At 47.3% G+C, this 26,569-nt stretch overlaps 1 protein-coding gene across 1 annotated transcript in view; it reads right to left on the minus strand.

Annotated features, from left to right (window-relative positions):
- Positions 1-26,569, minus strand: part of LOC122945874 (aldehyde oxidase-like) — a 177,635-nt gene that overhangs the window by 114,958 nt on the left and 36,108 nt on the right. The gene's annotated exons all lie outside the window — the stretch shown is intronic.

Here is a 26,569-nt window from a genome sequence, read left to right on the forward strand (position 1 = left end):
ATGTCAAAACCGTGAATCAGGTTAAAGGAGTTAACCCCCAGGGGCTAAAATTCCTTAGAAAGGACTCGGAGTGTGATAAAAACTCATGAGGGATCCATGGGGGTGAGTATCCTTTCTTATATATTCTTAAAGGGGTTGTCCGGGTTCAGAGCTGAACCTGGACATTCCTCCATTTTCACCCAGGCAGCCCTCCTGACTTGAGCATCGGAGCAGTTCATGATCTGATACTCTTCTTTGCCCTGCGCTAAATCTCGCAGGGTAAAGGCATTTTTTGGAGATCCGGTGACGTACCAGGCTCTCCATGGGGCTGCCAGGAAGCCCGGTGATGTCACCCGCACAAATGGGCGGGATTTAGCACTGCCCTAGCCAGTAAAATGGCTAGTGCAGCGCTAAAGCCCGCCCATCAGCGTCGGTGACATCACCGAACACACAGTGTGTTATGATTAACAAAAGAGCCTGTGCCGTGCGCGATTTAGCGCAGGGCAAGGGAACGCATCTGAGCATGAGATTCTCCGATGCTGGCCTCAGGGGGGCTGCCTGGGTGAAAATAAGGGTATGTCCGGGTTCAGCTCTGAACCCGGACAACCCCTTTAAGCCTCTCTGCGCTCTGTCTAACAAATATCCCCTCCTCCATTACACTGCAAAGAAAACACTAGAATTATTGTGAACTCTGGAAGCATATCAGTAAGTGCCATGCAAATAGGGTGAAATCAAAAGGCAAACATTACAAACTACCGTAACTGGAACTAAATCAAAGACTTCACAGGGACAAACAGATTTTTGGGCATGGGTCATAAAGCCTTTTGAAAATTTATCACATACTGTACTCAAAGGTCAAATTGGGCCCAAAATATCTTGTCTAAGGCCCCTTTCACACGAGCGTGACGGATTGGCTCAGGATGCGTTCAGTTAAGGGTCCATTCACACGTTCGTAGTGCATTGCGAATCCGAATCACCCGGCCAGCAACCCCATAGAAATGCCTATTCTTGTTGCAGACAAGAATAGGACATGCTCAATCCTTTTCCGGAGCCACGGACCGTAAGATCGGCGGCACGCTCCGGAAATTCGGATGCAGGCAGCACACTGTGTGCTGTCGGCATCCATTCCATCCCCATAGAGAATGAATGGGTCCACACCCGTTCCGCAATTGTGCAGACCACAATTGCGGACGTGTGAATGGAGCCTAAAACTGTGCGATTTTGCTAGCAAATTAAGTCAGTTTTGTCTGCGATTGCTTTCAGTGTTTGCGTTTTTTCCGCGTGGATGACATCCGGATGGTGTGAAAAAACCCTCAACCATCCTCTATAGTCACATGTTTATTTGAAACACATATAAAAAAAAACAGCATGCTCTTCTGTTTGGGAAAGCTCCATTTTGTGAGGATATAATCTAGTGTGTGAAGTGTTTGCATTTGTTCTTTTGAAGGATGTCCGCTTTCCTGTTATCAAATCCTGACCATGTGCTTTTGCACTGGCTGGTGTACCGATGCTTTGGAGAGCGGAGAGAAATGCTTGAGGAGGAACTGCGGAGGAAGAGGATGTGGGTTTATCCTATTATTTCGCAGAGGGCTTGCAAAGGTCAGTTTCCGAGTCTGTATGCAGACCTACGTGAGCACCCTGCAAAATTGTATAATTATTGTCGCATGTCGACCACTGCTTTTGATCAGCTTTTGGCGGAAGTTGAGGCATGGCTTGACCTTCATGGACACCAACATGCGTCGTGTTTAAGCTGAGAAACGGCTAATTATAACTAAGGATTGACAGATATTGATTTTTTTTTAGAGCAGATACCGAAATTTCAGGCCGATAGCTGATCATTTACACCGATATTCTCAGCATTTTCATAAAAAAAAAATAATAAAATTCTGTTACGGCGATTTAAAAAATATATAATTTAATAGTTTGGACTTTTCGGACACGGCGATATGTGATATGTTTATTGTTTATATATTTCATATGTAAAATTGGGAAAAGGGGTGATTTATACGTAATATTTTGGTGATTTTTTAAAGGGGTTGTCCGGGTTCAGAGCTGAACCCGGACATACCCTTATTTTCACCCCGGCAGCCCTCCTGAGCCTGGCATCGGAGCATCTCATGCTCCGATGCGCTCCAGTGCCCTGCGCTAGATCGCGCAGGGCACGGGCTCTTTTGTTTTCAATAACACACTGCCGGGCGGTAACTTCCGCCCAGCAGTGTGTTCGGTGACGTCACCGGCTCTGAGGGGCGGGCTTTAGCTCTGCCCTAGCCGTTTTACTGGCTAGGGCAGAGCCAAATCCCGCCCATCAGTGCCGGTGACGTCACCGGGCTGCCTGTCAGCCCCATAGAGAGCCCGGTACGTCACCGGAACTCAGAAAAATGCCTTTGCCCTGCGCGATTTAGCGCAGGGCAAAGGAGAGCATCGGAGCATGAACTGCTCCGATGCTCATGTCAGGGGGGCTGGCGGGGGGAAAATGGAGGTATGTCCAGGTTCAGCTCTGAACCTGGACAACCCCTTTAACTTTTTTATTTTATTTTATTTAATAAACTATTTCCCCCCTTAGGGGCTAGAACCTGGGATCTTTAAATCCCTTGTCCTATTCACCCTAATAGAACTCTATTAGGGTGAATAGGACCTCACACTCTCCCTGCTGCCCTGTGCATAGTGCACACAGCAGCAGGGAGCTTACCATAGCAGCCAGGGCTTCAGTAGCGTTCTGGGTGCGGAACCTGAGGGGTTAACTGCAGCTGATCTCAGCTTCCGGTCATGCGTTTTGCACTCGCGTGAGAAAAATCGCGCATGTTTGGTACCCAAACCCGAACTTCTTCACAGAAGTTCGGGCTTGGGATTGATGTTCTGAAGATTGTATTATTTTCCCTTATAACATGGTTATAAGGGAAAATAATAACATTCTGACTACAGAATACATAGTATAGTAGTGCTGGAAGGGTTAAAAAAATAAAAAAGTTAACTCACCTTATCCTCTTGTTCGCGTAGTTCGTTCCCGGTCTGTAGTTTGCTAGCTGTGGGCTTGGGCTAAAGGACCTTTGATGACGTCAGATCACATGCTCCAATCACATGGTCCATCACCATGGTGATGGAGCATGTGATCTGACGTCATCAAAGGTCCTTTAGCCCAAGCCCACAGCTAGCAAACTACAGACCGGGAACGAACTACGCGAACAAGAGGATAAGGTGAGTTAACTTTTTAATTTTTTTAACCCTTCCAGCACTATTATACTATGTATTCTGTAGTCAGAATGCTATTATTTTCCCTTATAACCATGTTATAAGGGAAAATAATACAGTGAATAGACTGTCACCTAGAACCCATGCGTGAAAATCGCACCGCATCCGCACTTGCTTGCGGATGTTTGCGATTTTCACGCACCCCCATTCACTTCTATGGGGCCTGCGTTGCGTGGATTATCGCACCGCAACGCACAAAGAGGAGCATGCTGCGATTTTCACGCAACGCATAAGTGATGCGTGAAAATCACCGCTCATGTGAACAGCCCCATAGAAATGAATGGGTCAGGATTCAGTGCGGGTGCAATGCGTTCAACTCACGCATCGCACCCGCGCGGAATACTCGCCCGTGTGAAAGGGGCCTTAGATCCGTTTTTCACGCACGTGATAAAAAACTGAAGGTATACAAACAACATCTCATAGCAACCATCAGTGAAAAACGCAGCGCACCCGCACTTGCTTGCGGATGCAATTCGTTTTTCACGCAGCCCCATTCACTTCTATGGGGCCAGGGCTGCGTGAAAAACGCAGAATATAGAACATGCTGCGATTTTCACGCAGCGCAGAACTGATGCGTGAAAAACAATGCTCATGTACACAGCCCCATTGAAATTAATGGGTCAGGATTCAGTGCGGGTGCTATGCGTTCACGTCACGCATTGCACCCGCGCGGAAAACTCGCTCGTGTAAAAGGGGCCTAACTCTTGTGGAACACCTAAAGGTTTAACAAAGTTTATAAAATTAGTTATGAGTAACTTGAGGGGTGTAGTTTCTACAATGGGGTCATTTATGGGGGTTTCTATTATGTAAACCCCACAAAGTGCCTTCAGACCTGAACTGGTCTTTACAAAGTGGGTTTTGGAAATGTTCTTAAAAATTTTTAGAATTGCTTCTAAAATTCTAAGCCTTCTAACATCCCCCAAAAAATAAAACAACATTTACAAAATGATGCCAACATAAAGTAGACATACGGGGAATGTTAAGTAATAAATATTTTATGAGGTATCACTTTCAGTTTTAAAAGCAGAGAAATAGAAATTTTGAAAATTGCAAATTTTTTTTGGTAAATTTGGGATTTTTTCATAAATAAAAGGTGAAATATGTATTGTATATAGGACTGGCACTCCTATGGAATAGAAACATGGTTTATTGGAGTAAAAATAAAATTTAAAATCAGCCTGTCACATGTACAATCTCAATAAAATACAATATTAATACAATCATATATCATAAACACAATATCAGTAATAAAATTCAAAAACTATCAAAAATGGTGCAGGAGCCGGTGGCACTTTTTTGGACCTATGATGGTCCTGGGCATCAATTATATATATTTGTCTAGGAGAGACAATGGTGCCGTCAGTTTCTGCCACCCTAAATGGTATTCCTCTTAAAAAAAAAAAAAAAAAAAAAAAAAATCAAAATTTCCATGTACTACTCCCGCAGACAGCAACTGGTTAAACCCCATAGGTCTCTATGTATTGAAAATGTCCCGTATCCACGGACTTTACAGATAGCCGGGTAACCGATTAACCTTCTATGAAAAGGTTAATCATGATGAACGCTATTACTTCATGAGGATTGAAGCTGTTTGACAACTAATATCACAAACGGCAGTGTACTTGTGTGCAATAGTGTACAGCGATTGTGCTGTTACCCCTCCACTAAGGACTAATTTTGTTGGCATTTACAAACAGTAAAGCATCTGTTTGCAACAGTGTAAAGTTATTGCGGACATTGATGCATTGTTTTACTGAAAGCGGATTATCCGGCTATCTGTTTGCAACAGTGTAAAGTTGTTGCGGAAATAGATACATTGTTTTACTGAAAGCGCTGGTTACCCAGCTATCTCTGAAGTCCAAGACAAAAATATATATAATTGATACCCAGGACCATCATAGGTCCAACAAAGTGCCATCGACTCCTGCTCCATTTTTTTTATTTTTTTTATTTTTTTTATTTTATTACACTGATATTGTGTTTATGATCTATGATTGTATTAATATTGTATTGTATTGAGATTGTACATGTGACAGGCTGATTTCTAATTTTATTTTTACTCCAATAAAATATGTTTCTATTCCATATATGAGTGCCAGTCCTATATACAATACAAAATCAGACTCAGCTTTGAGGGGTGTCTCAATTTTGGACTAGAGCACCTACCCTGAGGGGACAGTGGATCCCTCCTTTTTTCCAAAAGGTGAAATATATTGACTCAAATTTATGACTGTCATTAAGTACAATGTGTCATGAGAAAACAATCTCAGAATGGTTTGGATGAATAAAAGCGTTCCAAAGTTATTACCACAAAGTGACACATGTCAGATTTGCAACAAATGGCCTGGGCAGGAAGGCTAAAACTGGCCCGGGTAAAAGGGGTTAAAGAAAAAATAAACACAGACTATAGAACATGCTGCAATTTTCACGCAACGCAGAAGTGATGAGTGAAAAAAATGCTAATGTACACAGACCCATTGAAATTAATAGGTCAGGATTCAGTGCGGGTGCTATGCATTCACGTCAAGCATTGCACCCGCGTGGAAAACTCGCTCGTGTGAAATGGGCCCAATACAAAATTTCATGCTAAAGCCCACATGGACTTGCATACATTGGCAGTGCAATTACAGGGTCAAATTAAGGTAACCAAGTGGTCATTACCCACAGTCATCCTTCAGAAAACACGATTAAATACATTTTCGTTTTCAGATGATATTGGATAGATATAGATTTCCAATTATCATAATATTCACTTTCCTCCTCCTGTAGCAGATTGTAAAGTCAGCAGGATCTAGGTAATCTAGCAAAACAGACTGTGAATAACAGGTTCTCAGATGAAGATTATGGTATAGATTTTTACTGTAGATCAGTGGTGGGAACCTTTTTACTGCCGAGGGCCATTTGGAGTATCGTTCGGGGGCCTTACAAAATTCTCAAATTAAAAATTAGACTTCTATATTTGGTCAAACATATAAACAACTTAGGGGTAAGTTACCTATTGCTAATGTAAAGGCTGGAACGGCTTCTCTTTGGTGAGATGTGTAAGGTTAGCTGGTATTGATGATGTTGCTACTCGCAATTTATTTTCCAGCTTTGTCTCGGTCAGTCTGGAGCGTAGTCAACTCTTTGCAATGGTAACTTTCGAAAAGAGTAAGTTGTTCCAAACAAAGATGCATATTGCAGTGCACGTCTCCTCAAAGTGGGAAATTCATCATTACTTATGTAACATTTATAGAACTGAAGCAGTGGAAGGTTGTTGTACTTGGCTTTCAACTCATCATTGCTTTGCAGCTCAATTATTTCGAGTTGTAGGTTATCAGTCACATCTTATGGTTCTACATTGAAAGGTGTGGCAAAGATGTTCAGTTCCATTGTTTACTTTTTACATCCTTGAATCTATTATCAAATGCCTCAATAAGTTTTGCACATTCACCAGCATACTTAGTGTCGTTGAAGGTTTTTGTCCTTCCAGACTCGGGAAATGCACCATGTTATTATTTTCAAGTTGCACTTTCCACAGCCTTAATTTAGCTTCAAATGATTTCACTTTTGAAAGCAACGAGCTGAGAAGCTGGTTGGGGCCCTGCAGTTTAGCGTTCAGCTCTGAGAGGTACTTGGTAATGTCCATCATGAACGCTAAATCACACAGCCACTTGCCATCACTGAGCTCTCCGACAGGTTTTTCCTTCATGTCCATGAACTGCTTGACTTCATTCCGCACTTTGTAAAACCTCATGAGCATGTTCCCGCAACTCAACCACCTCACTCCACAGTAATAAATAAGATCACCGTACTCAAAGTCAAGATCATTCAGTAACTCCTTAAACTGGCGGTTTTTCAACCCTCTGCTTTTGATAACATTTATGCACGACACTACTGTTGACAGGGGCGTTGCTAGGGTCTGAAGACATCCGGGGCACGAGCCCACATGAAGCCACGCCCCCATCCAATGAAGCCACGCCCTCATGGGGGGGCCTTCACAGTAGTTATTAACCCCTTTCAGCAGTCCCCCCTTCAGTGAATGGGGGACTGCTGAATGTGGTTAATAACTACAGTGAAAGGCCTAGCCATCTGGGCAACCCCATAGATCATCCATAACAGTGCCATCCACAGATCTCCCTCCCCATAACAGTGCCATCCACAGATCTCCCCTCCCCATAACAGTGCCATCCACAGATCCCCCCTCCCCATAACAGTGCCATCCACAGATCTCCCTCCCCATAACAGTGCCATCCACAGATCCCCCTCCCCATAACAGTGCCATCCACAGATCCCCCTCCCTATAACAGTGCCATCCACAGATCTCCCTCCCCATAACAGTGCCATCCACAGATCCCCCACCCCATAACAGTGCCATCCACAGATCTCCCTCCCCATAACAGTGCCATCCACAGATCTCCCTCCCCATAACAGTGCCATCCACAGATCCCCCTCCCAATAACTGTGCCATCCACAGACCCCCTCCCCATAACAGTGCCATCCACAGATCCCCCTCCCAATAACTGTGCCATCCACAGACCCCCCTCCCCATAACTGTGCCATCCACAGATCCCCTCCCCATAACAGTGCCATCCACAGATCCCCCTCCCCATAACTGTGCCATCCACAGATCCCCCTCCCAATAACTGTGCCATCCACAGACCCCCCTCCCCATAACTGTGCCATCCACGGATCCCCCTCCCCATAACATTGCCATCCACGGATCCCCCTCCCCATAACTTTGCCATTTACAGATTCCCCTCCCCATAACTTTGCCATTTACAGATCCCCCTCCCCATAACTGTGCCATTTACAGATTCCCCTCCCCATAACTTTGCCATTTACAGATCCCCCTCCCCATAACTGTGCTATCCACAGATCCCCCTCCCCATAACTGTGCCATCCACAGATCCCCCTCCCCATAACTGTGCCATCCACGGATCGCCCTCCCCATAACATTGCCATCCACGGATCCCCCTCCCCATAACTTTGCCATTTACAGATCCCCCTCCCCATAACTTTGCCATCCACAGATCCCCCTCCCCATAACTGTGCCATCCACCACAGATCCCCCTCCCCATAACTGTGCCATCCACCACAGATCCCCCTCCCCATAACTGTGCCACCCACCACAGATCCCCCTCCCCATAACTGTGCCATCCACCACAGATCCCCCTCCCCATAATTGTGCCATCCACCACAGATCCCTCTCCCCATAATTGTGCCATCCACCACAGATCCCTCTCCCAATAACTGTGCCATCCACCACAGATCCCACTCCCCATAACTGTGCCATCCACCACAGATTCCCCCTCCCCATAACTGTGCCATCCACCACAGATCCCCCTCCCAATAACTGTGCCATCCACCACAGATCCCCCTCCCCATAACAGTGCCATCCACAACAGATCCCCCTCCCCATAACTGTGCCATCCACCACAGATCCCTCTCCCAATAACTGTGCCATCCACCACAGATCCCCCTCCCCATAATTGTGCCATCCACCACAGATCCCTCTCCCCATAATTGTGCCATCCACCACAGATCCCTCTCCCAATAACTGTGCCATCCACCACAGATCCCACTCCCCATAACTGTGCCATCCACCACAGATCCCCCTCCCCATAATTGTGCCATCCACCACAGATCCCTCTCCCCATAATTGTGCCATCCACCACAGATCCCTCTCCCAATAACTGTGCCATCCACCACAGATCCCACTCCCCATAACTGTGCCATCCACCACAGATTCCCCCTCCCCATAACTGTGCCATCCACCACAGATCCCCCTCCCCATAACAGTGCCATCCACAACAGATCCCCCTCCCCATAACTGTGCCATCCACCACAGATCCCTCTCCCAATAACTGTGCCATCCACCACAGATCCCCTCCCCATAACAGTGCCATCCACCACAGATCCCTCTCCCAATAACTGTGCCATCCACCACAGATCCCTCTCCCAATAACTGTGCCATCCACCACAGATCCCCTCCCCATAACAGTGCCATCCACCACAGATCCCTCTCCCAATAACTGTGCCATCCACCACAGATCCCCTCCCCATAACAGTGCCATCCACAACAGATCCCCCTCCCCTGCAAGTGCAACTTTAACTTTTGCTTAACTAGTCTTACTCAGAGAAGAGTCTCTCTCTCAGCTAGTCAGCTCCAGGCAGTTCGGTGGTGCTCACTCACTGACGTCCCGCGCCTGCGCCGCCTAGTGGGAGGAGCAGGCGCCTGACGTCAGTGAGTGAGCGCCGCCTGCACTGCCTGCTGTTACCGGAGGCAGAGCTGCAGTAAGAAATCTAGTTAGATGAGCGGCGCGGGGGGGCGGATGATTATTAAAGTTAAAAGTTAAGTCTGCAGGCAGGGCAGGCGGAGATTAGGATTATTTAAACATACAGTTTTGGAGTGTGGCGAGCGGCGGGGCCTGTGTAGCGCAGGAGAGTCAGAGCGCCAGCCGGCCCTGCCAGTGCCAGCAATACATTCGGGGCACTGGTCAAAACATCCGGGGCTCAAGCCCCGAATGTTTTGACCTAACGACGCCCCTGACCGTTGACATAACATTATTAAGACCGTAACTATGGGTGCCGGCTCTCAGGGGGGTGCCAGAACAGAAGCAATGAGCGCTTCCATCAATACAATACACTCAATGCTTTTCCCTTTATAAGATGCATTGCATCTTATAAAGGGAATACTAGTGAACGCTTCCATAATTGAAGCGCTCACTAGTCTGCAGGAGGAGGGGGGAGAGAAGCGCTGTGAGCGCTGTACAGTACTTACCCCTCCTCCTGCTTGCTCTTCTCAGGGCCAGCGATGCTGTGTCCTGGCTGCCTGCAGCATCAGGACGTACAGAGCGCTCTCTGACCAGACGCTGCAGGAGGACAGGTGACTACAGTGCCGGCCCTTAGAAGAGGAGAAGACAGACAGGACAGGGTGAGTGGCAACAGGAGAGGTAAGTTACTTTATTATTTTACAGTCTAATCTGAGGTCTGATATGGAGGTCTAATGGGGGGTCTGGAGAGGTCTGAAAGGGGGGGTGGTCTAGAGCTCTGACTGGGGGGTCTGGAGGTCTGATGGGGGTCTTATCGGAGGTTTAAAACTGGGGTCTTACATGGGGTCTGACAGAGGTCTAAAAAAAGGATTTTGGCTGAGATGGGGGATATCATTTAGGGTTTTATATGGGGGTCTAATCTGAAAGGAAGGGGGATTTTTTTACTATAAGCGCACAATATAAAGGGGTGTTTTTGTACTGATGCACTATCTGTGTGGTACCAGTATTTTCAGGGGGACTGTTTCTGCAGGAACGTATTGGGGAGCACAGTGGACAGAGTATTGGGGGTGGCAGGATGGGGTGTTGAGAAGGTGGGAGGATGATGGAAAAGTAGGAAAGAAAGATGTCTGTTTGTTAAACTCTGCTTAGATGAGGCTGGGCTGAAAGAAGTCACCATGGTGGTCTGGTCTAACAGGAGAAGAGGAAAGAGAATATCTACATCAGAGAAGAGAAGTCACTGGAAGTATGTGGTGCTGTATGACCCTGTATGTTCTGTAGCGCTGTATGTAATGTTTTCTAAGGCTACTTTCACACTTGGGTTTTTCTTTTCCGGCATAGAGTTCCATCACAGGGGCTCTATACCGGAAAAGAACTGATCAGGCATATCCCCATGCATTCTGAATGGAGAGTAATCCGTTCAGTTTGCATCAGGATGTCTTCAGTTCAGTCGTTTTGACTGATCAGGCAAAAGAGAAAACCGTAGCATGCTACAGTTTTATCTTCGCGAAAAATACTGAAGAAATGCCTGAATGCCGGATCCGGCATTTTTTCCCATAGGAATGTATTAGTGCCGGATCCGGCATTCAAAATACCGGAATGCCGGATCTGTCCTTCCGGCCTGCGCAGACTGGTAAAAATGTGAAAAAAATATACAAGACGGATCAGTCTGTCCGCATGACAAGCGGAGAGACGGATCCGTCCTTGCAATGCATTTGTGAGACGGATCCGGATCCGTCTCACAAATGCTTTCAGTCAGCGGCGGATCCGACGGGCAGTTCCAACGATGACTGCCGCAAGTGTGAAAGTAGCCTAAGTAGGTCTTTAAAGGGGTTGTCCGTTTTTTTTTTTTGTATGAGCGCTGCCTTCTCTGCTCCGTTTACCTTCTCATACCTGCAAAAGCTACGGCGAGCAGGTGAACAGAACAGAGAAAGCAGCTCTCATATGAGCGCTGCCCTCTCTTCAAACAGCCCGGGGCTGGGGGCACAATGGGGATTTCTACTATGGAGGGGCACAGAGCAAGAGGGCATTACTACAATGAAGGGGGCAAAGTGTGCATTATTACTGTGAAGGGGGCACAATGGGGATTTCTACTATGGAGAGGGCACAGTGGGCATTACTAGTACAGAGGGCATTACTATTAAGTGGGCAAAATGGGCATTACTACTATACAGGGGGCACAATGGGGATTAGTACTATGAAGGGGACACAATGGGGATTAATACTGTGGAGGGGGCACAATTGTGATTATAACTGTGAAAGGGGGACAGAGAGGGCACAACTACTGTGAGAGGGCACAATGTGGGCATACCTACTGTGAGGGGGCACACATCTGTACAAAACTACTGTGAAGGTTGTACAATAAGTGCAATACTACTTTTAATGGGTACCATTTTTTTTAAAGTATTGGGGAAGGGTTCCAGAGAAAGGACCCACCACGTGTGCCAAATACCCTAGGCACACCACTGTTTGGAGCCAACCATGGCTGGAGCTTCATCTGTAGTATTTTGTCATTGATAAAAACAAGTCTCTCAAACAAGTGCCACACATGGCTTCCAGTGACAGTAGTTCCTCTTGTGTGTCAAACTCTGCAGTTATCCCACGAACAAAAATGGCCAGTTGGGCAGTATTTGTTATGTCCGTTGTCTCATCACAAGCAAGAGAGAAAAATTCTAATTCTCCTGCAGAATTCTTCTGTGTTTTTTCAATATCGTGTGCAAAGTCAATAATCCGATCTGAAACGGTTCTACGAGACAAACTAGCACTCCGAAATGATTTTACTTTGTCTGGTGCCAACAAGTCCGCGGCAGCCACCATGCACTCCTTCACAAACTCTCCCTCTATATGAGGCTTCAGCTTCTTTGCGATACGTTGCTTACTACATAACTTGTCTGAATATCGTTATCTCTGTCATATCAAGGCCTAGTAAAAGCGGCTTGTTGCGATTCCAATCACCCTCGCAATGCATTGAGTTTAACATGTTTTGAACTATAATAACGCTCCAGATTAGCTTTTTTCATTAATGCTAACAATTCACCACAAACTAGAACACACAGGTTTGCCTTTAACTTCAACAAAAAAATTATCACTTGTCCATTTCTCTTGGAAAGATCGACACTCGGAATCAACTTTTCTCTTCTTTGCAAGCGACATTTTAGGATTGTTGGATCAGTAGTTATATTTTAATATACAAATATAGACAAAAAATGTTGCCTTTTATAGTTCACTCCAAGGCACACACTCTCTTTTGTAAAGATAGAAACAACAGTCACATGGGTTGCATATATAACATATCTAATTCACCAAACTGGTTTGGCACTAACAGACAGAAATTGTGCTTCAATAAAAAAAAAAAAAAAAAAATCATTTTTATTTTAGGGTACTTTCACACTTGCGTTGCTTGATTCCGGCAGGCAGTTCCGTTGCCTGAACTGACTGCCTGATCAGGCAAATTGTATGCAAACGGATGTCATTTTTTCTGACTGATCAGGCATTTTTCAGACTGATCAGGATCCTGATCAGTCAGAAAAATGCCTGATCAGTCAGAAAAATGCATTGCAATACCGGATCCGTTTTTCCGGTGTCATCAGGCAAAACGGATCCGTTTTTTTTTTTTTTTTCATTTTTAAAGGTCTGCGCATGCGCAGACCGGAAGGACGGATCCGGCATTCCGGTATTTTGAATGTCTTCCGGCATTCAGGCAAGTCTTCAGTTTTTTTCGCCGGAGATAAAACCGTAGCATGCTACGGTTTTCTCTTTTGCCTGATCAGTCAAAACGACTGAACTGAAGACATCCTGATGCAAACTGAACGGATTACTCTCCATTCAGAATGCATGGGGATATGCCTGATCAGTTATTTTCCGGTATAGAGCCCCTGTGACGGAACTCTATGCCGGAAAAGAAAAACGCAAGTGTGAAAGTACCCTTATTTGCTAGTTTATTGGAGCTAGGCATGTATAACTGAGTTAGTCTGTCAATGATTGCCAAAAGTCTGTAATTACCTTATAATACCAGCTTTCATTAATGTCTCCTGTCCCTTTCCACTGCTCCCTTAAAAGACCGTTGCTATGGCTTGTCTGTCTCCGGCTAGGAAGACAGGGGGGCGGTCCTTCACACTGCATGCCTGCATTAGGCTTCAGAGTGAGGGGGTGTGTCTCTCGGTAATCCAACCTGATTGGCTAGTAGGGAGCTGTTGGCTACAGCAAGTTTGTATGTGACCTGAGGGAATGCAGTTTTGGCCTCAGAGAACGGTCAGAGGAGCCATCTTGAGAAGATCCTCATATTGTAGGGTTCAAAACAGCCGTAACTAAGGGGAAAACTCAAGGAAAACAGTGGTAAGTGAAGAAACTAAAGATTGCTTTATGCATAATGCTGCTGCTGCAGCAGTAATATATGCTAAAATAGATTTTTTGATAAAAATATGACAGTTATCCTTTAATGCACTTTTACGCTCCAAGGAATAAATGTGTGCAGCTACTACTACCAGGACAAAAAGCGCTTTTATATGTCTATAAAACAAACTGGTTTGGCGCCAACAGAAATTGCGCTTTAATAAAATAAAAAAACAAGAGCGCTATATTCTCAGGGATAACAGGAATGCCTCAAAAGAGGGTTAATGTGCTTTTACATTCCAAGGAATAAATGTGTGCCGCTACTACTTACAGGACAAAAAGGGCTTTAAAAAACAAACTGGTTTGGCACTGACAGAAATTGCGCTTAATAAAAAAAATGACAAAATGGCCCCTGCACAAAATGGCCCCTGCAGTATATATATATTTAATTCTCTTTCTCTATATTTTTAGCCATTAATAGCTGCCAAGATAAACTCTGAGGGGTCCAGGAGGAATTCCCCCAGCTTCAACTGTCCCTTCCTCTATCCCTTTCAGACTAGGAGCTGACAGAGCAGTCGGCTCTGCTCTTGTTGGTTAGGATTATGGAGCAGGGATGGGAGGAACTTTACATTTACAAACACTGCGAGAAGTGATGCGTCTTCTGTCATCACACCACTATTAGAGAGGTTTCTGGAGAGCGATGCATACATACGGCCGTCTGCAAATTAGGAGCAGCACTTTTACACTTCTACAGAAGCCATCTGTCACAACCAGACAGCTGAGAAGCTCTGACAGAGGCCTTTCAGAACCTCCTCCTTGAGTTCTCTTTGTTGTGCTGTTCAGTTCCTCATCTCGTTAGCCTCTCTCAGCTGTCATGGAGTTGGACTGATTGCATCCCTTTAAATTCCGCCCCATAATGCATTACTGGGCGGCTTATACTACTTCCTGGAGTGTGTGTGCATGCTGATCTTGTTTTCCAGTCTGCTACCAAGTTAAGTGCTGAACATTTATCTGTTATTTTCTGTTTGCTGGATCCCAGGTGACCCCGACTCCCTCCGTGTCTGGTGTAGGGAGCCGGTGGTAGTGTCCCCTCACTATTGTAGGGTGTTCAGGGGTTATATAGTCGAGGTACGTGGATATGCAACCTTCCACCTTTCGGATCTTTGCATAGGCTGAGCAGCCAGGGAAAGTGCTAGGTCTTGTGCAGGGGTCTCCCTTTTGGTTCCTTAGCTTTGGATCCACTCAGTCATATATGCATGTTGCTTTGTCTTGTTTCCTATACACCGTCCGTGACACCATCATATCTCGAGGTGCTTCTACAAAGGCCTTGAGAAGTGATGTGACGGCTTCTGTAGAAGCGCTGCTACCAAGTGGCAGAAGGCCATATATACGCAGCACTCCACAATCGTCAGCAGAAGTGATGTGATGACAGAAGGCAAATCACTTTTCACAGTGCTATGCTGCTCAGGAAGAAATGACCCGGCAGGCCGTATGCGGCCCATGGCCAGAGGCTCCCCACTCCTGCGGTAAATAAAAGCTGGCCACACAAATTAGATATACAGTCAGGTCCATAAATATTGGGACATCTAACATTTTGCCTCTATACACCACCACAATGGATTTGAAATGAAACGAATAAGATGTGCTTTAACTGCAGCTTTAATTTGAGGGTATTTACATCCAAATCAGGTGAACGGTGTAGGAATTAAAACAGTTTGCATATGTGCCTTCCACTTGTTACGGGACCAAAAGTAATGGGACAATTGGCTTCTCAGCTGTTTCATGGCCAGGTGTGTGTTATTCCCTCATTATCCCAATTACAATGAGTAGATAAAAGGTCCAGTGTTGATTTCAAGTGTGCTATTTACATTTGAAATCTGTTGCTGTCAACTCTCAAGATGAGATCCAAAGAGCTGTCACTATCAGTGAAGCAAGCCATCATTAGGCTGAAAAAACAGAACAAACCCATCAGAGAGAGATAGCAAAACAACTGTTTGGAACATTCTTAAAAAGAAGGAACGCACCGGTGAGTTCATCAACACCAAAAGACCTGGAAAACAACTGTGGTGGATGACCGAATAATTATTTCCCTGGTGAAGAAAAACACCCTTCACAACAGTTGGCCAGATCAAGAGCACTCTTCAGGAGGTAGGTGTATGTGTGTCAAAGTCAACAATCAAGAGAAGACTTCACCAGAGTGAATACAGAGGGTTCACCACAAGATGTAGACCATTGGTGAGCCTCAAAAACAGGAAGGGCAGATTAGAGTTTGCCAAACGACATCTAAAAAAGCCTTCACAGTTCTGGAACAACATCCTATGGACAGATGAGACCAAGATCAACTTATATTAGGCTAACTCCAGTAAACAAGATCCAAAATAGACCAAGATGAATAAATCAAAAAACAATAGGGGACTGTCCCTAAAGAAAATCCTGCTCTAACCTCAGCCCGGGGACAACTCCTGATAGTGGGGTTTCCCCGTCCTCATGCCTGTACTGATGTGGCCTTTAAAGCCGTGCATGGTGGGACCTATTACCGGTTCACCCCTAAAGGGCACATCAGGACAACCATCAGGAGTTGTCCCCGGGCTGAGGTTAGACCAGGGTTTTCTTTAGGGACAGTCTCCCCCTCCCTGGTTTACCAGTTACTCTCTTTATTTTGGTCACTTTCCACATTCCCCTATTGTTCCTTGCGAGAGTGATTTTGTTTGTTTTTTTATTTATTCATCTTTATCTATTTGTATCTTGTTTACTGGAGTTAGCCTAATATTTAGGTTTGGGGTACTCTTTTATCTAAATAGAAATAAAGTATTGCGTTTTATAGGTCCTTATGTCACGGCTGAGGATTGGGAAAACCCTCAGCCGTGCGTTGATGGAAGATGGTCGCTGCTCGGCCAGGACGACAGGATTAGGGAGCAGGTCACCTCCTAAAGCATCCCTAACCTGACCCTAACTCCTAGCTGCATGGGCCGACCTTTAAGGTAGGAGGACCCATGCTCAGGAACTGTCATGGTCTTACCTCCTTGCTGTTCCCTTCGTTTGACATGTGCTGGCGGCCATCTTGGTTTCTGGGTTTTCTTGTAGCCTCCCACCCTGCGGCTCCTCCTTCCCACTGGGAGGAGCTGGATGCCTAGCTCATATATATAGGAGGTCTGTGGCTTCAGTTCCTTGCTTGGTCCTCCTGTGTTCACATGCTTCCAAGACTGCTGCTGCTTCTGGTTCCTGATCCTGGCCTCGTCTGACTACCCCGTTGGTTCCTGATTCCGGCTTCGTCTGACTACCCCGTTGGTTCCTGATTCCGGCTTCGTCTGACTACCCCGTTGGTTCCTGATTCCGGCTTCGTCTGACTACCCCGTTGGTTCCTGTTCCTGGCTTCGTCTGACTACCCTTCTGGTTCCTGACCTCTGTCTCCGCAAGACCCTGCTTCGGTTTAGCCATCCGTTCGGACTTTGCTACGGCTTGCTCTTCAATAAAACCTTCTTATTTTCCACTTATCTCTTGTTGTACGTCTGGTTCATGGTTCCATGACATGAGGACCAAGCCATGAATTCTGACGGTACAGGGCCACCCTCGCTACCTACGCTGGTTGCCAGACTTGATCAGCAGGATCACCTGTTGGGTCGGTTCGCTGTGGCGTTGCAAACCCTGCTTGAACGCACGGCTCATTTAGCTTCTGTTGCCGATGGGTCGGTTGTCGCTCCTGGGCCCGCTCCTACTGCCGCTCCGGTTGTTGCGCCAGAGTCTACCCTGACACCTGTTGCTGCGCCTGTGGGGTTTCAGGGTATGACCGGTTCTGCCCCCCTTCCACAGCGCTTTGGGGGAGAGCCAACTCAGTGCCGAGGTTTCCTTAACCAGGTGGGCATTTACTTCGAGTTGCTGCCACATGCCTTTCCTACTGAGAGATCAAGGGTGGGCTTCTTGATCTCGCTGCTCTCGGACAAGGCCTTGGCCTGGGCCAGCCCTTTATGGGAGAACAACAATCCGGTGGTTGCCGAGTTTTCCGGTTTTGTTGCTTCTCTTCGGAAGGTATTCGATATGCCGGCTCGTGCTGCCTCTTCTGTGAAGCTCCTTATGTCCATCAGACAGGGTTCACGATCCGTAGCTGAATACGCCATTGAGTTTCGTACCCTGGCAGCAGAGGTGGGCTGGAATAATGAGGCTCTGGTCGCTGCTTTCTCTCATGGTCTCTCGGATGCCTTGAAGGATGAGGTTGCAGCTAAGGACCTACCAGTGGAGCTGGAGTCTCTTATTTCTTTCCTGATTTTGATTGACACCAGACTCAGGGAGAGACCTTCCTTTAAGGAGAGCCTGCGGAGGTCTCCTAACAGATTGGCGCCTACGTTTGCTGTCCCACCCGTGCCTCCCTCTCCTCCCACGCCTCCTGGGGATGACTTGTCTGGGGGTGAACCCATGCAGCGGGGGTTTGCTCGCCTGTCTGAGGGGGAGAGGGTACTCCGGAGACGCGAGGGCCGATGCATGTACTGTGGTCTCGGTGGGCATTTTCGGTTGGCATGTCCGAACCGTCCGGGAGAACGCTCGCACCTGAGGTCCTGTCGGGGGCAGATCTTGGGTGGAGTCTCCTCGTCCCCGGTTTCCCGTGTTGACAAACCACTGATCACGGTTGTCCTCTCCTGGGTCGGGGGCTCGGTGACGACCCAGGCGTTGGTGGACTCTGGTGCTGGTGGTTTGTTCATTGATAGAGTGTTCGTTGCCGCCAATTCCATTCCTCTGCAGCCTCGAGGTTCCCCACTGGCTCTTGAGGCGATAGACGGCAGACCCCTTCTGCCGCCACACGTGACTCATGAGACCCTTCCAGTGGGGATGGCCATTGGTGCCGTTCACAGAGAGTCGGTCTGTCTCCAGGTTATTTCGTCTCCACACTACTCGGTGGTCTTGGGGTACCCCTGGCTCCAGAAGCATAATCCGACTTTCGATTGGAGATCGGTCGAGATCCTCTCGTGGTCACCGCAGTGTGGGGCTAGTTGCATCCATGGGCCTGTCAAGTTGCTGTGTACTTCCTCGGACTCTCTGTTGCCTCCTGAATACGAAGAGTACCGGGATGTATTCGATAAGGTGCGCGCGGTTGCCCTACCTCCGCACCGCCCATACGATTGTGCCATAGAGTTACAATCCGGTGCCGTTCCTCCTCGTGGCAAAGTCTATCCACTGTCGGTAGCGGAGAATGAGGCCATGGAGGAGTACGTGAGGGAGGCGCTTTCACGCGGACACATTCGCAAATCCTCGTCCCCGGCAGGGGCTGGATTTTTCTTTGTGAAAAAGAAGGGCGGCGAGTTGAGGCCTTGCATCGATTACAGGGGTCTCAATCGCATCACGATCAAGAACGCTTACCCGATACCCTTGATTTCCGAGCTGTTCGATCGCCTCAAAGGGGCCACGGTCTTTACCAAACTCGACCTGAGGGCGGCATATAACCTGGTAAGGATCAAGGCGGGCGATGAGTGGAAGACCGCGTTTAACACCAGGACCGGTCATTATGAATCCTTGGTTATGCCCTTTGGGTTGTGCAATGCGCCCGCAGTCTTCCAGGAATTCATCAACGATGTTTTCCGTGACCTGTTGCAGCAGTGTGTGGTGGTCTATTTGGATGACATCTTGATATATTCTGCATCCATGGAGGCCCACATTCTGGATGTCAGACGAGTGTTGCAACGCTTACGAGAGAACAAGCTGTTCGGTAAGCTTGAGAAATGCGAATTTCACCGATCCCAGGTAACCTTCTTAGGTTACATCATTTCCGCTGAGGGGTTCTCCATGGATCCTGAGAAGGTTTCGGCTGTCTTACAGTGGCCCCAGCCCAGTGGGCTTCGTGCCCTGCAGCGCTTTTTGGGCTTCGCCAATTATTATCGGAAGTTCATCAGGGACTTTTCCATGCTAGCCAAGCCTCTCACGGATCTGACCAGGAAGGGCAGTAATCCGCAGGTCTGGCCGCTCGAGGCCATCCGAGCTTTTGAGGCTCTAAAGTCCGCCTTTGTGTCGGCTCCGATTCTGTCGCATCCCAACCCTGGGTTGCCTTTTGTCCTCGAGGTGGACGCGTCTGAGACGGGAGTAGGCGCCCTCCTGTCTCAGCGTAGAACACCAGAGGGTCCTCTGCTTCCTTGTGGGTTTTACTCCCGGAAACTGTCTTCCGCGGAGTGCAACTATCAGATTGGTGACAGGGAGTTATTGGCCATCGTGCAGGCCCTTAAAGAATGGAGGCACTTGCTCGAGGGCTCGGTGGTTCCGGTTCTCATCCTGACGGACCACAAGAATCTGACCTACCTCTCTGAGGCCAAGAGATTGACACCACGTCAGGCCAGATGGGCTCTGTTCTTGTCACGTTTTAATTACGTGGTCTCCTACCTACCCGGCTCCAAGAACATCAGAGCGGATGCCTTATCACGGCAGTACTCCGAGCTGTCCGGGGAGGAGTCGATTCCGACTACGGTCATACCCCCGAATCAGATCCTGGCCGCTATTCGCACCAGCCTGACTTCTCCTCTGGGTGAGCAGATTTTGGCGGCTCAATCTGGTGCTCCCTCTGGGAGACCCAACGGCAGATGTTTTGTGCCTGAGGAGTTGCGCACTCGGTTGTTGCGAACCTACCATAACTCCAAGGCCGCGGGGCACCCTGGAAAGAATCAGCTGTCCTGGGCGGTTTCACGTCTGTTCTGGTGGCCTTCTCTACGTTCCGACATCGCCGCATATGTAGCGGCATGCTCCGTTTGTGCCCAGAGTAAGTCCCCTCGGCACCTTCCGTTGGGCCTTTTGCAACCCATAGCCACCGGGGAGCGTCCATGGTCACACCTGGGGATGGATTTCATTGTGGACCTCCCTGCATCCCGAGGCCATACGGTCATTCTCATGATTGTGGATCGGTTTTCCAAAATGTGCCACTGTGTTCCTCTCAAGAAGTTACCCTCTGCACAAGAGTTGGCCTCGATTTTTGCCAGGGAGGTCTTCCGGTTGCACGGTTTGCCCAAGGAGATTGTGTCGGATCGGGGGAGTCAGTTTGTGTCCAGGTTCTGGCGCGCCTTTTGCTCCCAGTTGGGGATTCATCTCTCTTTCTCCTCGGCCTACCACCCTCAGTCCAATGGGGCCGCAGAACGATCCAATCAGGCCTTGGAGCAATTCCTTCGTTGCTATGTCTCCGATCACCAAGACAATTGGGTTGACCTCCTGCCTTGGGCTGAGTTTGCCAGGAACACGGCGGTGAACTCTTCCTCTGGGACGTCTCCCTTCATGGCCAATTATGGGTTCCAACCTGCCGTGTTACCGGAGGTATTCTCTCCCCAGGATATTCCGGCTGTGGAGGATCACCTTTCCGTCCTACGTGCTTCTTGGGTACAGATCCAGAGGTCCCTTGAGGTCTCTGCGCAGCGCCAGAAACTCCAGGCTGATCGCAGACGAGCGCCCGCTCCTTCCTACCAGGTCGGAGACCGCGTATGGTTGTCCACCCGCAACCTCAACCTTCGAGTGCCCACTCCCAAGCTGGCGCCTCGCTTTGTTGGTCCCTTCCGAGTGCTTCGCAGGGTAAACCCGGTAGCCTATGCCCTTGCGCTTCCTCCTGGCATGCGGATCTCCAACGTGTTTCATGTCTCCCTGTTGAAGCCACTGGTGTGTAATCGTTTCACTTCCTCGATTCCTCGGCCTCGTCCGGTCCAAGTGGGCAATCGTGAGGAGTATGAGGTGAGCAATATCCTGGACTCACGCCTGGTCCGCGGCCGGGTGCAGTTTTTGGTCCATTGGCGTGGTTATGGTCCAGAGGAGCGTTCCTGGGTTCCCTCCGCAGATGTCCATGCTCCTGTCTTGCTCCGAGCCTTCCACGCACGCTTCCCTCAGAAACCGTTCCTTACTCCGCGGAGGAGGGGCCCTTGAGGGGGAGGTACTGTCATGGTCTTACCTCCTTGCTGTTCCCTTCGTTTGACATGTGCTGGCGGCCATCTTGGTTTCTGGGTTTTCTTGTAGCCTCCCACCCTGCGGCTCCTCCTTCCCACTGGGAGGAGCTGGATGCCTAGCTCATATATATAGGAGGTCTGTGGCTTCAGTTCCTTGCTTGGTCCTCCTGTGTTCACATGCTTCCAAGACTGCTGCTGCTTCTGGTTCCTGATCCTGGCCTCGTCTGACTACCCCGTTGGTTCCTGATTCCGGCTTCGTCTGACTACCCCGTTGGTTCCTGATTCCGGCTTCGTCTGACTACCCCGTTGGTTCCTGATTCCGGCTTCGTCTGACTACCCCGTTGGTTCCTGTTCCTGGCTTCGTCTGACTACCCTTCTGGTTCCTGACCTCTGTCTCCGCAAGACCCTGCTTCGGTTTAGCCATCCGTTCGGACTTTGCTACGGCTTGCTCTTCAATAAAACCTTCTTATTTTCCACTTATCTCTTGTTGTACGTCTGGTTCATGGTTCCATGACAGGAACCTTGGATCCCTGACTCACCCTCCGACCGGTCCCTGGACTAGGAGTCAGGGTAAGACAACCTGTTCCTTCTGGATACGGAGGAACAGGAGTCTCACTGGCCAAGCTGCAAGGAAGGGAGAACAAATACAACCTATGACAATGGCAGGTACTTTCCACAAATATAACACTCACCTGCCACAGACACAAAGCCTGGAACCCATGTGGAAGTACTGCTTTCCACAAACAAAAGGACTCAGCACACAACACACATCACACGGGAACCCAGGACCATAGGTGCAATGAAGGAGCATAAAGACAAACATCTTCCAAACACCAAACGACATATTTTTGCTATGACCAGAAGGATGGCCCCCACTGGCAGTTGGTAAGTAACCAGGAGGATGTCTCCAGCCAGCATGGCTGAAGCACCCTCACTGGCTACAACCTACAACTGAGGCTTTATAGGGCCAAGAGGCCACACCCAACAATCAGACACACCCCGTGACTCACATACACAGAAAGGGAGTTAACCCTTACAAAACCACAGAAGGGAAAACACAACTTAAAGGGGAAGTGTCCAAACAACAAACACACTGTGGCTGTTGCCACAGGCAACGACATGGGTGGCAACCGTGTCCTGGGAGTCAGCCCGGAGGCTGGGACACTGCCACCACATGTACACACAACGACCAAACGTTGCCACGGGCAACCACAGTGAGGGGAAGATGTGAGTGCACACCACACATAACACAGAGTGCACACAGACATACGAAAGTGCATACAAACACGCACACAACTCCAAGGGAACCGCACACATAGCTGTTGTCCGCGGCAACCGCACTTGAGGCCTACAACATTATGCCTCCAGCTGCGGTTGACACTACAACCCAAACCGCGGGCAACTGTATGCGGCTCCCAAGGAGTCACGGCCATAAACATGGTCGTGACACCTTATTTCTTTAGACGTGATTTATATTGATATTGGGACGCCACGTTATTATTTTTTTTCTATCATTATATATTCCTTTTCTTATGACTGAATTGCTATTAGCCTTCAGCGGGGTTACAGTAGGGAGGTAACCAGTTGGGGGGGGGGTACCTGCACAGACTGAAAATGGCAGCACTGACTGGATAGAGTGAGTCTGTGCAGGTACACCCCCCGAACTTGTTACCACCCCTCTGTACCCTTACTGAAGGCTAATAGCAATTCACTCATAGCTTCTAGTAGAAATAGTAAAGGAATGGCACAACACAGAGTCATAAGAATAGATGCTCCAGAATTGGTATTGCATGGGGATTGCATGACGCTATTAAAACAGGCATGTCAGGAGCAGCAGGTCCTCTTTAAAGATCTGCTTTGTTCATCGTGGGAATGAGGGCTAGGTGAGCATTTGATTTGGAAGCACAAAATGGAGCATTAAACTCTATGGGGGCACATACGTGTACATTATCACTGTATGAGGGCACATAGGAGGGTATTATACAGTGTGAGGGCAAATAAGGGGGCATTTTATTGTGTGGGGAGTCAAATTAGGGGGTATAATACTGTATAGGGGAACATTATACTGTGTGGCGACATAAGTGGGCATTATCACTGTGTGAGGGGCACATGACAGGGCATTATATAGCGTGAGGACACATATGGGAGTATTATATTGTGTGGGTGCACATAAGGGGACATTATACTATGTGGGGACATAAAAAAGCATTCAGCTCTGTAAAAATATAAAAAATGTATGAGTGTCAAAATATGGCAATGAAAAAACTGTTTTCCCATTTCAATAGTAATAAAACATAATCATAACTATGTAAATTTAGTATCACTGCAACCATACTGAACCACAGAATAAGGCCGTCATGGCAGTCTTTTTTCTATTTTCAAGACACAATATGGTAAACTGAATAGTGCTATTAAAAGAAGTAAATTGTCCCACAAAAACAGCCTTTATATACCGGTAGTTATGTGAATGCTAAAGTAAAAAAGTTATGGTTCTTGGAAGGAGGCAAGGAAAAAAGTTCCAAAAACCATACCCAATTTTTACCTTCAAAAACCTGGCAGGTATATTTTTGTTGGTGGTGGACCTGTTCCATACGCCCGTAATAAAAACCCTTTAGCGAAATAGATTCAGTTTGGTTATTGGGCTTCACGGTCATATATGCAGCAATGTAAAACTAGCCATAGTAAGACCGTATCATTTTTCTGTATTGTTCCTGCCATTTTAGCAATAGTGCCAACAATAACTGTAACCAAGGTGGTTGTTACAGGGCTGAGATTCAGTCCTGTTTTGATATTTAAATTGGACACATGGTTGATTGAGTAACATCACTCTGCCAAAGCGAAGTATCTTTTGTCTATATTATTAGGCTATAGGCCAGTTACATGGTGTATGTACAGGTGCTTCTAAAAAAATTAGCATATTGTGATAAAGTTCATTATTTTCTGTAATGTACTGATAAACATTAGACTTTCATATATTTTAGATTCATTACACACCAACTGAAGTAGTTCAAGCCTTTTATTGTTTTAATATTGATGATTTTGGCATACAGCTCATGAAAACACAAATTTCCTATCTAAAAGAATTAGCATATTTCATCCGACCAATAAAAGAAAAGTGTTTTTAATACAAAAAAAGTCAACCTTCAAATAATTATGTTCAGTTATGCACTCAATACTTGGTCAGGAATCCTTTTGCAGAAATGACTGCTTCAATGCGGCGTGGCATGGAGGCAATCAGCCTGTGGCACTGCTGAGGTGTTATGGAGGCCCAGGATGCTTCGATAGCGGCCTTAAGCTCATCCAGAGTGTTGGGTCTTGCGTCTCTCAACTTTCTCTTCCCAATATCCCACAGATTCTCTATGGGGTTCAGGTCAGGAGAGTTGGCAGGCCAATTGAGCACAGTAATACCATGGTCAGTAAACCATTTACCAGTGGTTTTGGCACTGTGAGCAGGTGCCAGGTCGTGCTGAAAAATGAAATCTTCATCTCCATAAAGCTTTTCAGCAGATGGAAGCATGAAGTGCTCCAAAATCTCCTGATAGCTAGCTGCATTGACCCTGCCCTTGATAAAACACAGTGGACCAACACCAGCAGCTGACATGGCACCCCAGACCATCACTGACTGTGGGTACTTGACACTGGACTTCAGGCATTTTGGCATTTCCCTCTCCCCAGTCTTCCTCCAGACTCTGGCACCTTGATTTCCGAATGACATGCAACAGTCCAGTGCTGCTTCTCTGTAGCCCAGGTCAGGCGCTTCTGCCACTGTTTCTGGTTCAAAAGTGGCTTGACCAGGGGAATGCGGTACCTGTAGTCCATTTCCTGCACACGCCTGTACACGGTGGCTCTGGATGTTTCTACTCCAGACTCAGTCCACTGCTTCCGCAGGTCCCCCAAGGTCTGGAATCGGTCCTTCTCCACAATCTTCCTCAGGGTCCGGTCACCTCTTCTCGTTGTGCAGCGTTTTCTGCCACACTTTTTCCTTCCCACAGACTTCCCACTGAGGTGCCTTGATACAGCACTCTGGGAACAGCCTATTCGTTCAGAAATTTCTTTCTGTGTCTTACCCTCTTGCTTGAGGGTGTCAATGATGGCCTTCTGGACAGCAGTCAGGTCGGCAGTCTTACCCATGATTGCGGTTTTGAGTAATGAACCAGGCTGGGAGTTTTTAAAAGCCTCAGGAATCTTTTGCAGGTGTTTAGAGTTAGAGTTAATTAGTTGATTCAGATGATTAGGTTAATAGCTCTTTTAGAGAACCTTTTCATGATATGCAAAAATTTTTAGATAGGAATTTGGGGTTTTCATGAGCTGTATGCCAAAATCATCAATATTAAAACAATAAAAGGCTTGAACTACTTCAGTTGTGTGTAATGAATCTAAAATATATGAAAGTCTAATGTTTATCAGTACATTACAGAAAATAATAGACTTTATCACAATATGCTATTTTTTTTAGAAGGACCTGTATACTGATATGACCAAAATTGAAAGTATATGTTGTAGTATATGGTAGTTAAGGAAAGGTGTGTTATTCCTGGTGATACCAAGGCAACATACTGTAGCTGGTATAAACTGAGAACAATCCCACGAGCTAGGGGGAAAAGGGGAATATTGACTGGTATCAGGGGCGTTGCTAGGGTCTGAAAACATCCGGGGCACAAGCCCACTGTGTTGAAATTGCACATTAAAGGCATGCTTAAAGGGGTGTTCTGGTTTACGCAAATGAAGTGCAGACTGCAGTCATTATATAATACAACATTCGGTAACTTTCCAACATCTGTTAGGTTTCATTTCCTCACCACTGCAGAAATCTTTGCTTGGGCCCTTAAATATTGATGGAAGTGGACCCTGGGCAACCCCACA

This window comes from Bufo gargarizans, chromosome 8 (genome assembly GCF_014858855.1).
Source record: "Bufo gargarizans isolate SCDJY-AF-19 chromosome 8, ASM1485885v1, whole genome shotgun sequence".
NCBI lineage: Eukaryota > Metazoa > Chordata > Amphibia > Anura > Bufonidae > Bufo > Bufo gargarizans.